At 34.5% G+C, this 10,273-nt stretch overlaps 1 long non-coding RNA gene across 1 annotated transcript; it reads left to right on the forward strand.

Annotated features, from left to right (window-relative positions):
* Positions 1 to 606: 606 nt before the first annotated feature.
* LOC126814119 (uncharacterized) lies at positions 607 to 10,163 on the forward strand. The gene is made up of 3 exons (XR_007677434.2): positions 607 to 712; positions 7,094 to 7,597; positions 7,916 to 10,163. It is a non-coding gene; the product is annotated as an uncharacterized LOC126814119 (long non-coding RNA).
* Positions 10,164 to 10,273: the final 110 nt, after the last annotated feature.

Consider the following 10,273-nt stretch of genomic DNA (forward strand, 5'->3'; position numbering starts at 1 on the left):
TATTTATATGAATTACACTTCATATATAAATTCATGCGATCTCTTCATGTAAATGATAAGTATATTGTTCTCTCTCATAACCTAACTATTATCGATGGCATTATAATTCATTTGCCGTATGATATTATTTCATTATATTGCATACATTCTAATTTACATATTATGCATTGTGATGTAACCGTTGTGTTGCAAAAGCAAAAATATTTAATTGAGACATTGGTGAATTCATATTATTAAAACAAATCATGAAATTGCGAGATATAAATTACAAAATGGCATGGCATATTATATGCCCTGAATATTTGCATATTAAGTCACATAAATTATATGGGTCCATGCAGATAGTATTGTACAGTGTTATAATATATATGTTTCTCAAACTTACATGGAAGTTCCGCATATTCCTTGTTTTGTTGAGGCGAACGGATACTAAGATACTTTAAATCACCCGCTAAATCTTGACGAAAACAGTTTAATCAAAAAGTATCTATAACACAAACTGTCATAAAAGTATCCTTATTAATTGAAAAATAAAATAGGACGTTTACTTTTAAATTATTATTTATTATCAAAACTATTAAATTTTTTCAATTTTTTTTCTTTTCAGACACACGATCTCCTACCATTACACCAATTCCGTTTAAACCAGCTACAAATGATTTGGTATCACAATTTTATGCCATGGGTGGCGACAAGGTTACCTCATTAGCAGGTATTTATTCATATTCTTTGCAAACATTCTTTAATAAACCATGAGGCTGTTCTAATTATAGCCAAAGTCCAACGTTATTGAAATAGCAACAGTCAGTTCTAAGAAAATTAAAAATAAATATCTGATAAACAAGATTGGACATAAAATGTTTTAATGTTAAAATAGTAACATTTACAGAAGATCACAATAGGCTGAAAGTAAGGGTTATCTACCCGAAAATGTATAATAATAAAAGCGCAAAATTTGAAATGTTTATTTCACTACAAATGTATCTGATCTTCCTTTGCGAAACACAGAATTGTAGCCCCTAATTAAAGAACCAGAGTCAGAACTCAATACGTCGAGCATTTACGATTCTTTGGTTTTTATGGTTACGCAATGCTAACGAGGATAGCGGTGTTTTCACCGAATTCATATTGTTACGGGCCCGTTTACTTGTAAGCCAACGTATACACAGACCTCGTCGCAGTTTTACTTCTCATCTCAGCCCCACATGCGCTACACCCTGACAAATGGGAATCAATCTTGAAAACCAACGTGATTATTCTCGGCCCACCCCGGGATTTTATTAACGGTCGACTACCGCAGTAGTTCTCAGATATGTTTTACTACCTGGAATCTTTGTCTTTGATAGTTTCCATTCATTATAGATGTACATTCTAAAGCGATATACTATCTTTTCGGCGATCAGAAACTTCAAAAACAAACTGATTGCATATTTAAAACAAAAGTCTCGAGAGTCTGAATAAGGTTTCCACCGCAAACGTCTTTCTTAAAAGTTATTTAAGAGGAAAATTTGAACTCGCTTCATTTGACGCAGATTTCGATTGAGTGAACAAAATGGTGTGTAATTCAAGTGAATGAAGATTGGTGATAATTCAGTTCTAGGGGGACCCTTGTAATTCTAAATTACAGATTTCCCTGGCTTCTAATTTTCACGATGTGGTTTCTACTTTCAAAATCATTTTATGCAAATATTTGCAGTTTTCTTTTCCACTATAACTGTTTGAAATAACCTAAAGATATTTCTGAATAGTATACAGATTTCAGATCACACTTTTCTTACCAGGGAAATCAAACACTTCGTACATTTTACAGACGATTGGTGTCGGTAACCGAAAACACACTAGCCACTACATTGTTCGGGAAACTAAGAACAGAATTCGATTACAATTCTATGGAATACAATTGCTGCTGCTTATTACTGAGCGACATTTCGACTAGGCTTCTCTAGTCATTATCAAGCCTAGTCGAAACGTCGCTCAGTAATAAGCAGTAATTGTATTCCATAGAATGGTGACCTGTTTATTCCAGTTCAATTATTAAATGCCATTGAGACAATTTACTCGAAAACTTGTACTCCAGACCATCTAGAAACTTTCGAAATTGGATTCCGAATTTTGTGGCTGCTTTAGCCTTTGCTTATAGTTTATAGCACAGTGAGTTTTAATTGCTTGTACTGGAAAACTTCTACTTTATAAACTAATCTTAATTAGGAAATTTTGTGTTTAAATTAACCTCCATAGAATACTTTTATTAAAAATACCAGATAAAAATTTCCGCTTCGACAAAATTATAGTAATCTTGTCTGACTTTAAGGGAATTTTATAACTTTAAAGGGTAAATAGAATTTAAAATAAAATACAATTTTTGATAAATAAAGATCGTATGATTTGTAATAGTGGGATAAAATCAGTTTTACGATTTGTAACCCATGGTGTCCTGGCTATATTGTTGTTATGTAGATACTGCCAGGATACAAACACTTTTATTCAAAATTGTGTGACAAAACGTTTACTTTCTTTTTATAATGAAAGTAAACTATTTGATCTTTCACCATCGTAGAAGTAACAAAAATCATACGTAGAATCAAGGTGTCAGACATTGAGGTGAGAACGAAGCCGTTATGCTACTAGTTTTAGCTAATGTTTCTGAAGAATCGAGTAAATCATATCATAGAGTCCCAGTGGTCAGATTTCTCGGATTCGGAAAGAAATCGCAATACTGTTTTATCAATGAAGCTTATTTATAGTTAATGGACATTTTCTTAGCAAGTTTGTCACGCGTGCAAGTCGGGATATCAACTGACTGTATCAAATAAAGACCAAACTTCTATAAAACGGGCATCTGTCTCTCTGTGGTGTTATCAACTAGATCGGGATATTCCCCAGATTCGGTTCCATCTTCTGCTCTGTGAACCAAACATTATAGTGTAGTCGAGGGAATTTGAATAATTTCATCGTATATCGTCTGTTTATCATTGGTTGTTTCCTGCCCATTGTTCTATCGTCACGTAACAATACCTAATTGTTTCATCTGATGGTTCTTTCTTTTAGGATGCAAAAATACATCTTTGCCAACAGCCCCGAGGGAATTTTCTAGCTTTCCTGTTTGCTTTTTTCATGTTCAGCGTTTCGTTTTTCCCTTTTGTTTAAGTCGTAGACAATCTAATATTCACTCTAATATATATTTTCTTAACATTTTCTTTGATCAAAAATAATACATATTTGTTTGAAATAGACATATTAGTCAGGATTGGGAATTCCACAGAATGAAAAATATATGAAAAGATATTTCAGATTTCACGCTGATTTTAACTCACAGTTTCGCAGTCAGCAAGCATGAACTTCATCATTTGAGGAGGGTTTTTTTCTGTTTGCCTGACTGAATTTTAATTCACTATGGATCATAATTAGACGATATACAAAACATATAATGAATGAATGGGGTGTTAACTTCCTGTTTTTCTGCACCAATCGGGCTAAGGACGATAGTCAAAAGAGACAGCAAATGTGTCAAAATTAACCAGAGTTTATATAGAAATTAGCATGCACAGAATTAAAGTGAATAAAAATGAATGTAAAGAATACATTAGACGAGACAACACAGTCATTTGTTTGACAAGCTGTTGCTTTTACACAATGTATTTGTTTTTTAAAACTCTGTTTTGCAGTATATTTGTTAAAATGCTGGTTTTACATAATACATTTGTTTGTTAAAATGCTGTTTTTACACTATATACGTTTAAGTAAAGCCCACTTTTAGGTTGTTGATTATAGGCATTCCATTGATGTGGAACGAGAAAAACCTTGAATCAAAACATCAAGATTGTATTCACCATAAAAGAAAATTAGAGAACATTACTGAATGGTTAGCACGTGCGCGCTGTATCGTAAGGTCTGTAATTGAGTCAACTGGCTGGGTTTCGTTTCCCTGATTGTACGGGACAAGGAGTAGGGTCGCCTATCCAACCTACTGAGTTTCCTCCGGGTCCTCCGGTTTCCTCCCACTGCTAAAGACCCCTACACGCAAGCGAATTATTGAAATGTGTTAGTCCTGAAATGACCTAGTTTGTGTCGAGCGGACATTAAACCCCATCTCTCTCTCTCTCTCTCCCTCTCTCTCTCTACCCTCTCTCTCTCTCCCTCTCTCTCTCTCTCTCTCTTTTACCCACAACATATACTTAGTTACGTTACAGACGTAAATTGGCAAATCGCTAAAGAAAATGGGCGTTGATAGGAATGAGGATTAAAAAAACCTCTTCAAATGCAAGACATTTTATAGTTAGCAACATTATGTATCTCATGGTAAATGGCTGTTAAAAACAACTGTGATATCTGGCCATACCCTTTAAGTCACCCTTAAATTTCCAGACAAAATCAAACTTTTACTTAATACCTTTTACGTTCTGAGAAAATTACCCTTTTTCTCCTTTAAATAATATATAATTGTAGCTTTTATCTATTTTTATTAACACCATGTTATCTGATAGTTACTAGTAGACAATATACAAGTCTCTTTATTTTTATTCTAAGATGATTCACTATTAGATCAAATCCCGACTAAACGGTCTTTTCTATCTTAACATGTCTAGCAGCGTGTGAGATAGCGCTCAAATCGTGTAATAATAATACCTTGGAAGGTACGAAACTGGGGCTGTTTTTTGGAATGTGATTTCTGTCTAAGAAAGAAGGTGTTAAGTCAATAAACCGTTTAACTGATTTATCCATTGGTTTTGCGGTTCTCTTTCGCATCACTAGTTGCTCTAGTTAAATATTTATAGCCAACCCAAGGGAGATAAGCGTCTTAGGACTTGTTGAATTAAACGCCAGTGTAAATCTGCCTTTAGGGTATACATCACTAATAATGAGTTTTTGCATTTTAAATCAACGTCGGTGAAACAGATATAAAACTCGTTAAATTTTAAACATGGTCCCAACTGATTGCATTAAACAAGCTTATTTGAGAGGACTCCTGAAATGCCGGACTAATTAACTGTGCCCGTTGATAATTGTCGACAACAATCTGTTGAGATTGATATCACTACGCTATTCAACGATTCCCCACCACTGATTAAAGTTTTAGTTGGAGGAATTAAATTCTACATTATTCATTCGACTTGTCTGTATTTACGGTCTTCAGACACTCTACCAACAACAAAAAACGACTGATTTGTGTTTTTTGCCTTGATTAAACGCCGTCAAGTTGAAAATCGCAATAAAGACCAATTCTCCGTCATTGTTTTCCAGGGAACTATTTATATGTATATAATCGAAAACTAGTTCAAGTAATTCAAAGTGACATTTTTTGCATTCATTTTTGTTCTTGCTTTTTTTTTAAATCGAGAGAAACAATTCCATAAATTGTGGACACATTTTACTAATCAAACTATATTGCCTCGTGTTTAAAAGAAAATAAGAACACGAATTGAAACACTTTCATCAACGCATAATGTAATTCTTAAAATTTACCCGATCATTAGAGGATGTTTGTATATTCGTAATTATGAATTAACAATGACAATAGCGCTGAGTTTCTATTAAACAAATTCAAGAATTGCTGACAACTTCTGAAACTATATTTGTGTACTTCTTTTATCTAAATATACCCTTAACAAATGATGTGGCAAGCCGGGGATCACAGTCTTAACCATCCATGTCCAACGGCTCCCTTGATAACCTGTTTGCACTGCTAGGATTACTGTTGACAAAATCTATAGGGAAAGCGAATTCGCGATTGTGATTTTTTTAACGGACATTTGAAAGAAAAGGACCTAAATTATTAATCCCTTCTTTAGAATTCAAGAATTAAAATAAATCGCAATGAACCATAACCGTGCTGGATATGTCACAACAACGTTTTTGAGCTCTCACGATGAAAGGACCTTTTGTTTTATCGTTTTAAAAGAAATTGTAGGCTAATTAATATTTATGTTCTATTCATTCCCTTTTGTAGTTTATGTATCGATTACATTACATAATTACTACGGGGCACTACAAAGGTTATTCGACTGGGTAGAAAAAAAATGCCAACTTAATGCAACTTAAGTTTACAAAAGCAAATATCAAATATGTAGGTTACCATAACATAGTCTCAACCAATAGTTATCGAACTGTTTTTTTAACCAATGGGCTGGAATACTTGGAAAAAAGAACAAGAGAGAGAGAGAGAGAGAGAGAGAGAGAGAAATGGGAATTAACGTCCACTCGGCAAAAACTAGATCATTTCGGGATGGTGGTATACGTAAAACATAAAATTCCTTCCCTTGTGCATGCCATCTACCTCTAATTGTTAAATAAGGTAGTAGTTTGGTTCTCAATTTCAGAAAGCTAAGCTTCTGGGGTCGAAAATGACCCCGAGGTCAAAGGTCATAGCTGCGATTGGTCACAGTGGGCATTTCCAGCTTCCGTTTCATCCATACGGACACAGATCACCAAATATATCTACGCCGTCACCCTACGGACACAGATTACCAAATATATCTACGCTGTCACCGACAAGGGCCAAAGTTATTTTTAGTCTCTCTCTCCCTTTCCCTTTTTCCCCTTTTGCATGGCGATTTTTGTTGACTTTTTGGTGTAGAATCGAAAAAAAGGGTTTGAAAATACATTTTCTGCCAGGTTTTGGTGAATATTCATGATTTTGAGGCGGAAGGATACAAGAGTTGTGAGGTTGGTTACGTTGAAATGTAGGGCCGGAAATTGCATGTTTACTTGTCTCTACTTCCAGCTTGTGTATCTCAAGTTTTTCATGGTGAACCTCATACATGCTTTTGGGCAAGAGTTTGCCACATGTTGCTCCATCTGTGGCAGAAAGCGTTCTACCCAACGAAAATTTGGGAAAAAGTTAGAGACGAGAATTAACATTAAAGTCAATGGGGAAATAATTAGTGATCTGTGGCCATACTATACAACAATATATAAATAAAATACAAGATTTGCGGTATATACGCCTTTCATGAACTCCGAAATTATAATATTAGTTGGAAATTACTTGAGATGGGTTCTTTAATTATTCTAATTTATCTCTTAGTGGTTTTCTTTCATTATTAATTTGATTAATTATATATAGAATATAGAATATCATTTTTCTGTTTTCCAGATCTGAACATGCAGTTGCCTCTACTTTTTCCTGGTGGAAAGAACAATACATATATCCGTGAAATACTCGGCGATTTCCTCTCCTGGTTGACTCTAGATCAGAACGAGACCTCTCCAATAGACAAAACTAATATCAGAAGTCCAGCATATCAGACTTCCGTGTCTTGTCCGTGTTCAAAGTGTTTTGCTTTCGAGCAGAACAAAAACCTCACCCGAAGATATCCCTCGCCGTTAGCCACCGAACCAGCTAGATTAGTTCCTGTAACAGATCCTGTAAACTGTGACGTGAGTAGTGACGGGGTAACAGAGAATGGCGACGACGAGTTAAGTTTGCGTGGAGACAAAGACTTTCACTGCAAGGAATGTGGAAAATGTTTCAAAAGGTCATCAACGTTATCGACACACATGCTGATACACAGTGATACCCGGCCTTACCCCTGTCCTTATTGTGGTAAACGCTTCCATCAAAAATCAGACATGAAAAAACATACCTATGTACACACTGGTAGGTATCTATATTTACACTTCTACATAAATCTCTATTTCAAATACTGGTAAACAAAAACTGAAATCGGAGATAATGTTTATGTACCCCAATTAATGACGTCCTTGCATTGAAGTCCATGGGGTTTCAAGCCACCCAATAGTTTTGTTGTCAACTGTATCAAGTGTGAACTCGGGATTTCTTTATCGCCAAACATATCGTATATTCAAAAAGACGCGCGACGACGTGTCACCCCTTTAAAGTTATGTTACAATTACAGGGCAAGGAACAACATTGATATTATTCATTTGTAAAGCTATGGACTATTTTATTTTTCAGGTGAAAAACCTCACAAATGTACTATATGTGGCAAAGCTTTCAGCCAGTCATCAAATTTAATCACTCACAGTCGTAAACATTCCGGATACAAACCATTTTCCTGTTCTCAGTGCGGCAGAACATTCCAGAGAAAAGTTGACCTACGTCGCCATCATGAAGTCAGCAATCATCACTGACTTTCAGTTTTTCATTTGTTTTTGTATATTAAATTTGTTAACTTATTGCATTTTTCGATTAGTATGCTCTTAATACCGCCACCACCACTTTACGTCTCCGATACACATATTTATTATCAGCTGTATTTTGTTGGCAATTTTAGATCTTAAATTGTAAAACAAATTCTCACGTCGTAACATACATTAAGGATGATAATCCAATATAAGAACCCTTAGAAAGTCGAAATGAAAGAGGAGCGGGTGGAAACAGGTAATTCTATAATAATACCAAATTAAGTCAGTCACAAAATGACGTAAATCCCGATTATCGTATTCCTATAATTATACTACATATACTCATGGCGAACTAAACCAATGTAGTTAAATTTCTTCGATTTATTAAACCCCATAGAAAAACTAGTTGAGATGTATGTACAAAGTATCACTGTACTTTTATTTATTTATATGAAATAGTGACTTGATTTATGTATGATTAACTGTGATATGTTTGTATATAATGTTATTCTTTTAGTATCCATCTCTATGCAAATATAGCCTGCGAGAACAAGATAAATTTCTCAATAAAAGGAGTCGCCCGATTTGGTTCATTGGGCTATATATTGTGATTACTGATAAGAAGCATTTGTGCTTAACTTTTTTTTATTATTCATCCATGACTGAGGCAAAAGTACCATCGCGGATTTGAATTGAACTGTTACGGGAATAATTTGTTCAACAGAACAGAACATTTTGATTACACACATGAATGTATAATCCCTGTCGCAAAATCACATTACAGCAGTTCGAATAGTTATTGTTGCCTCACATGCTTGAAAGTTATATCCCATACATCTTTATCCTTGGGGAATTGCAATTTTCCAACTTAAGTGTTCACGCTCCAAAAAACTATAAAGATATATTTATTTATTTATTTATATACATGTATACCCATCCACTTTAATTAATGCTTAAATATAATGTGAACTGAATACACCCTTTTCCCTCGTGCAGCAATTACAATGTTCGGTTACTGAAGAACCTATTGACTTGAATCAAACTGCACATAATTATTGTGTCATACAAATCTCTACCTCCCAAATTTCTATAGTCGACTTTCTCCCATTGCAATGATGCTCCAGTTACTTGTTTACGAATCTTTTTCGGGCTCATAATTTCCCCCCAACGCCAATGACCACTTCTGACCGGAAGTTAATCTGGGGTACTTCTTGAATAGCTTGCATGTACTTCCATTTCAAGCTTCACACCTTGTCTCCCCATATAACTCGATTATCATGTCCTCAAGTTCAAGTCCATGCCATACCGTATGCGGTACCTAAATCTTGTATACTTGATTACAAAGAAACGAAACATGTACTCTGAACGGATTCAAAGGCGCCATCAACTAAGCATATAGCTTAATTTTAACGCGGACGTATTTTCTACTAAAACCCCGACGTTCATATTTGAATGGAATTAACGTTTTATTTGTAAAGATTTAAAATATCATTTGCTCAAATTTTTAACTTTAGCAAATGGGAAGACGGTATAATACGTGTCTTGCAAAAGTTAGCCATTTATATCATCTCTAGTACGTCTTTTCCTTTTATAGATCATCGTCATTCCCTCCCTCTTTCTGAACTGATATCCCCTCTATAACTATTCCGTTTACAATAGTTATATTTTATATAAATAATGTTTAATTGAACTTTATGTGTCTGTTTGTCTGATATATTCTATTTTTACGACGTTTCTTTCAATTGCTTAATCTATTTAATGACGTCTCCTACTTTTTGGCCATATTATTTCTCAAGTCACTCGGGACACGTCGTTTTAATTTTGCAAACTATTGATGAAACGAGAATTAAGCCCCATATAAACTACACAGACTTGTTGAATACCGTCGAGGGCTGATACTCGGTGTATTGGCCGTCTTTATGACTAATAAGAGGCTACGCGGTAAGCCATTTTGCGTTCTGATTTGAGTTTATTGCCTTAATCGAGTCGAATATTAACCATTTTATTGTGAATTTATTTCATGATGTATGTTTGTGATTTTTGATAGTTTTTCTTGATAATTAAATTATATATGTATTTAGGCGATTATTGGATTGTGTCTTCTATGGCAAACCGGGTTTAAATATTCTATGCACTGCAATAAAACCTTTTGTAAAAGATTCTTTTCTCTTCTTGTATATATATATAT

The sequence above is a fragment of the Patella vulgata genome, chromosome 1, assembly GCF_932274485.2.
Source record: "Patella vulgata chromosome 1, xgPatVulg1.2, whole genome shotgun sequence".
Classification (NCBI taxonomy): Eukaryota; Metazoa; Mollusca; class Gastropoda; family Patellidae; genus Patella; species Patella vulgata.